We start from the raw sequence: 5,996 nt of genomic DNA, 5'->3' as shown, positions 1-5,996 counted from the left end.
AAGATATGACAAAATAATAATTTATAAATTATCAAGGTTTCATGAGGGAGTGGGCAGTGGGAAGGGAGGGGGGAAATGAGGAACTGAGGCCAGGGGCTTAGGTGGAGAGCAAATATTTTGAGAATGATGAGGGCAATGAATGTATAAATGTGCTTTGCACAACTGATGTATGTATGGATTGTGATGAGTTGTATGAGCCCCTAATAAAACGATTAAAAAAATAAAAAGAAAATACTAGGTGCTCTTGAGTTCTCAAACAGATTTATTTTCTTAAAAAAAAATCATTTTCTTGTACTATATGTCCTTTGTAGTTTTTCCTTCTCATTTCTCTTCAAAGGTGTTTATCAATATAAATAGTTTCATTTAATAGTGTTCTCCAAAATTCTTATATTTTATTAGAATTTTTATAAATAGAGATAGTTCTTTCAATTTAGTCTTGAGAGATTTGTCTTCAAGCTCATTGATTCAGGCTTCCATTGTTTCAATTTTACTATTTTTATCCTTTAGACTTATTTATTTCAACTATGTTAGTGTTTCTCTTCTGGATTTGTTTTTGGAGTTGTTGCATTATTCCTAAATTTTATCGGGTTTGTTAGATATTTAAATTTTTTTCTTCTATCTTCTTTTTTTTGCTTTTGTTTTTGAAACATTCCTACATTTGTTTAAACAGCTGAACATCATTCTTCTGAACTCCATCATGAGTAGCTCTAATCTGGAAAATCTCCCGTGTCTGTAACTGTCTATTTTTGCTGGTCATATGGAAATGGACTTGGTAGTATTCCTTTTGCACTTTGCAAAGGGTAGTATTCCCTTTGCACTATGGAAAGTTCAAGTAGTGTAGCTATTACATGTTCAAAATTATTCAGAAAAAGGATTGATAACAAACTAAAGATGGTCCCTAACCCCTTCAGAGCTCTAGTCTCAGGTTGGCTTCTATAGTTCTCAGGGGGTGGAAGTGAATGACAAAAATGGTGCCTTCTAAAAAGTTTGTCTTGAAAGAATGGAGAAAAGAATGCCTGAGACATTCAAACTGCCCACCAGGTATCCATCTCTGTCCCAGTGGAGGGACTGGAGCTTTTATCTTCACCCCAGATGAAGGTCACAGCAAGGCCCCAGGTCAATGTAAAGCTTCCCCCTTAAACAGGGAACTAATGTGTGGCTTCCCCATTAAAAAACTCCAGGGCTATCTTGGAAATAGTACTGCCAGAATGCTCCTTAGAGGCGAGGTTGCCGAGGCTTCATGTCCCATATTTTGGACATGTTGTTAGAAGAGATCAGTCATTCAAAAGAAGGACATTGAGGTAGTTAGTTTATTGTGCCAACCTGGCCGATAAACAGAGGTGGGATTAATTGAAGGGCAGAGAGATAAATGGCTCGGCAAGCCTTGCCTTTTTTGTCTCTTGCTCTTTGATCATCGGACCAGTGTGCGGCTGCCTTGCTTGTCCTGTGCCTCAATTTGAAAACTACACTACCCGTGGCACACCCAACTCGTGGACTGTGTCGCTGTACTTTGAGGTTCCTTCAAGATTTGCTTCGCCACACCATTCGAATTTACATGTCTTGAGCTGGGGACTGTTGGACCCTATCATCTGGCTGACTGTTGGTGACCTGACTTGCTGTTTGCTGCCTGTGCCCAGATAGCCTGAATTACTTTACAGAGGACTCCCCGGTGGCCCTCAAGACTTGAAGGACTGCCAGTGTCTCACTGTCTCATGAGAGTGAGTTGCACTGAGCCATTTGTACTGCTTTGTAATTTAATTAACTGCTTATTTCTTAGGTTATATAATCTAACTATCTGTATAAATATAAATATAAATAAATAAATATATATATATATATATATATATATATATATATATATAATTATTAACATTCTGGTTTTGTTTCTCTAGAGAACCCTGTCTAACACAGACATCATTCTTGTTATAGTAGAACGTCAGTGAAAAAGAAGACCCTTAACAAGATGGATTGACACAGAGGAGGCAACAATGGAATCAAAAATAAGAACAATTGAGAGGACGGTGCACAAGCAGGCAGCATTTCTTCAGTTGTACATTGGGTCTCTATGAGTGGAAACAGACTGAATGGCCCCAAACAACAACAACAACAGAGGTGCAGGGATTTAACTAATCACAGCCTTTCTCATGCTACGTTCAGCCAGGTTTGCCCTCTTCCAGAGGGAACTATCTCTCAGGGAACAGGAGAGGAAGTGGTCCCACTGTCCTCCACTGCGTGTGTGGATGGAGGACAAAGCTCACCTCTGTCTTTCAGTCCTGAGGAAAAGAGTGCTGGGTGAGGGGTTGTACAGCATGGACTTTTGTTGCACCACATAGAAAGTGCCACTTTCGCAGACTACTTGAGCAAGCTTGCTCCCTCCCAAATGTCTGAAACTCAAAACTTAGGGTTTTTATTCTTCTCTGGTTTTTGATTTTTTGTTTTTGCAGGAGCTGTTGTTTGTTTGTTCTCACACCTTTACTTTGAATAGGTGGTTACTGAATGTCTGGCTATGTTTTCCTAGAAGAGCTTTCATTTTCAACTCTTTCAAAGAATCATTTTTAGCATGTATGCTCAGTGCAATCTGTGCTGTGATAGCTAGTTTATTTCTTAAATGGATGCTAATCGTGCACGACGGTATTATGGAATCATAATACTTCAGTAGTTTCTATGTGCATCCTGTATGCTGAGAAAATAATCTAAGAAGTTGTCCTAAATAAGGAAGAGCATGGAAATAAGATTGGAGCACGCCTTAATACTAACCTGCAGTATGCAGATGACATAATACTGCATGCTGTGAGGTAATATGGCTTGGAAAACTTACTGAGTAAGACCAGGGACGGGATATAGATTACAGCTCAATGGAAAGAAAAACCAAAATCCTCACTATGGGGCCAATACAAATTGCCATGAAAAATAGAGATACAATTGAAGTTGTCAAGGATTTTGTCTCCCTTGGATCTACAGTCAATATTCATAGAAGCTGTAGAAAAATGGTGCATTTCACTGGGCAAATCTGCTGCACATGACCTCTTTAAAAGTTTTAAAAAGCAATGTCTATTTAAGTACTAGTACCAGACTCAAACTATTTTATTTTTAATTGTCTCATATGCCACTGAAAGTTGGACATCGAATGAGCAAGTTTAAAGGTGAAATGATATATTTTAACTATAGTGCTGGTGAAGGATTTGATAGGGTGATGCCCTGTCAATTGTATCTTGGAAGATGTATAGTTATAATGCTTCTCATAACAGACAGTATGAATGTTTCATCTTAAGTATATTAGATATGTATCGGAAGATCAATCCATCGAAAAGGACATCGTTGATCAAGCATAAGGCCATTGGAAAAGGATGCACTTCAACAAGCTAGAACATCCCAGTAACTGCAACTGAGAGCTCAAAGCTGACAACTGTGAGGATGAAGCCGGCCCCATATGTGCTTCAGTCTGTTTTTTCTAAGGTTGCTATGAGACTGACATGATTTAATAGGACTTAAACAGCAAAAGGCAATGCCAATGACAAACACTTTGCTCAATGGTGAAGTGTTCCTTTTACATATTGGAATCTGATAAGGATACCATTTAGTATTCTGCTGCAAGTCTTAATGGCAGTTATCAATCAACAAGTGTCTAATAAAGGCATCCAAAATGGCAGCAAAGATTTAAAACTATAAATCCGGATGGTATCACTCTAAATATGGACAATCCAAGGCCTTACAAGAAAATCATTGCATCTAATTTAAGTGTTCAGCAATTTCATAGGTCAATATAGAAAAGTCAATTTGGATTCTGTGTACCAACAGAGAAAGCTCTGAAAAGGAAATCAAGAAAATAATACCATTTACAATAGCCACCTACAAGATAAAGTGGAATCGACCTAGCAGAGAAACAAACGTCTGTAAAAAGAAAACTATAAAAACCACTAGTACAAGATACCCAAAGACATAAACCAAAGAATTAACCATGTTCTTGAATAGGGAACTTTAACTTTGTGAAATATCGAACACACTGTAAGTGATCTATAATTATAACGCAATTCGGATCCAGATCCCAGCATCTTTCTGTAAAGACATGGAAAATTTACTCACCAGGATGAAAAGAAAGGGAGGAGATCCAGAATAAGAGAGGGAGAGACTGCCTCCCTATACCTAGGAGCTCTGATGGTGTAATGGATTAAACAACGGACTACTAATTGCAAGGTCTGCAGTTAAAAACTTCCAGCCACTCTTCCGGAGTAAGATGATCCTGAAAAGCTTTAGAGTCTCAGAAACCCAAAGTGGGCAGTTATGCTTTGTCCTGTAGGGTTTCTATGAGTCTCGAGTGACTGGACCGCAGTGAGTTGGGTGTTTGGGGTCCAGCCTCTATGGCTGCATCTGAGACAGACCAAGGGAACAAGGACAATCTCAGTGAGTCACGTGATCGAGAGGAGCATCTCCAGACTATCGTGTCTGAATCCCTAAGGCACCTTTCTCTGGAAACGCCTCCCCGAATAGCCTCACTGTGTTTCGATTTTTCTAAATGCAAATCAGCCAGTGTTTAGGAAAGAGACTAGAAAGGATTTATTTATATATAAAGCCCATAGTCATACAATATAATATGTTTCATAAATCAAAGGCAGATGGACCACTCAAGAGAGAATTTGGAAAGTTTCCCCTGGCAAACTAATGGATTGAAACCTGAGGACACAGGCTTTTCTGACCAAGCAAACTATGGTGAAGAAAAGTCATTGTGAACTCCAGTGAGGCTAACCCTACTCTCTGCCCCTGGTCTTTCCAGTTTTCCCTGACCGCTTTTTAGCACTTATTTCATGGAATATATTTCTGTTTTCCTTTTGTGACAACCTTTTACCTTACTCTACTCTTTCCTTTCTAAAGCTTACAACAATCTCCTCCTCCTTCTTCTCCTTCTACTCCTACTCCTACTTCTGCTTCGTCTTCTTTTTCTTTTACATTAAGAGAAAATAGAATGGTTCCTATTGGAATTCCTGCTAAATCTGCTGCTAAAACCCAAATTTTGTTTGAACAAAATAAACTAGAACACACAGCAGACCATCCAATTTGTGCTCCCGCCTCCACCTGCCGCTGGATCCTGGGCCTGTGCTATTTGGGCCTGAGCACACCCATTGCCCCAAATTCCCTTCAGTTCTTCCCCAACCCTGTGCTGCAGGGTGGTTTGTGTGGGAACTCACATTGACTTCCCCTCACTGTGTCTTCTTGCACAGTCAGACACAGCCGGTCCTCCGTGGTCTCAGAGCTCAGGTGCAAGGAGAGCTGGTTCTAGGATGGGTCTGGGTTGATGACTGGATGATCTCTGAGGGATGGTGTGTACTCGCTAAACCACTCTGACCTGTAGAAGCTCCTTCCCATCCACTCACCTCTCCCAGGGCTCTACCTGATCTGACCCCAAGTAGCGCTGGTGCTGGAGACTGAGTCCCCAGTCATGGTGCAGGTGAGAGTGAGGGTCTGTGACGGCCTCCCCACCGCAAGGCCTGACTCCTGCAGCTGCACCTGGGACAGGACACCAGGAGTCTTACGAAACAAACATTAAATGTCCCATCTGCCTTTGTAAATGCTGTGACCTACTGCATCTCCCTGCCACTGACCTGATGGGAGACCAGTACCATCAATATGAGGAAGAGAATGGAGGCAGACATTTCTGTATCAAAGTTTCCCTGACTCAGCAGGTTCTGGAATCCTGCTGGGTTTCATAGGGGAATCTTGGTGGTGGTGGAGTTTGTCTCATTTAAATAATAAACCACACCAGGCTTTTCCTTATGAGTGTTGCTGGCTGTTATAAGAGCATCATGGGATGACCATTGTAATGGACAGGCCTCTTGGCTCCACAGGGAAGTGTCTCCAACTTTTAAAAAAAAAATCATTTTCACCATGGAAGGGAGCACCACAGAGGATGAAAGTAGATCATCCAGTGAGGGAGGGGAGCTGACCTACCACACCACACCCAGAGGGAAGCTGGGACAAAGGAAGGAGGAGGATAGGAGCGG

This window comes from Echinops telfairi, unplaced genomic scaffold, assembly GCF_000313985.2.
Source record: "Echinops telfairi isolate 266 unplaced genomic scaffold, ASM31398v2 ScPeMD7_3509;HRSCAF=4178, whole genome shotgun sequence".
Lineage (NCBI taxonomy): Eukaryota > Metazoa > Chordata > Mammalia > Afrosoricida > Tenrecidae > Echinops > Echinops telfairi.
The sequence above is the reverse complement of the archived record's forward strand: the minus strand, read 5'-3'. Positions refer to the sequence as shown.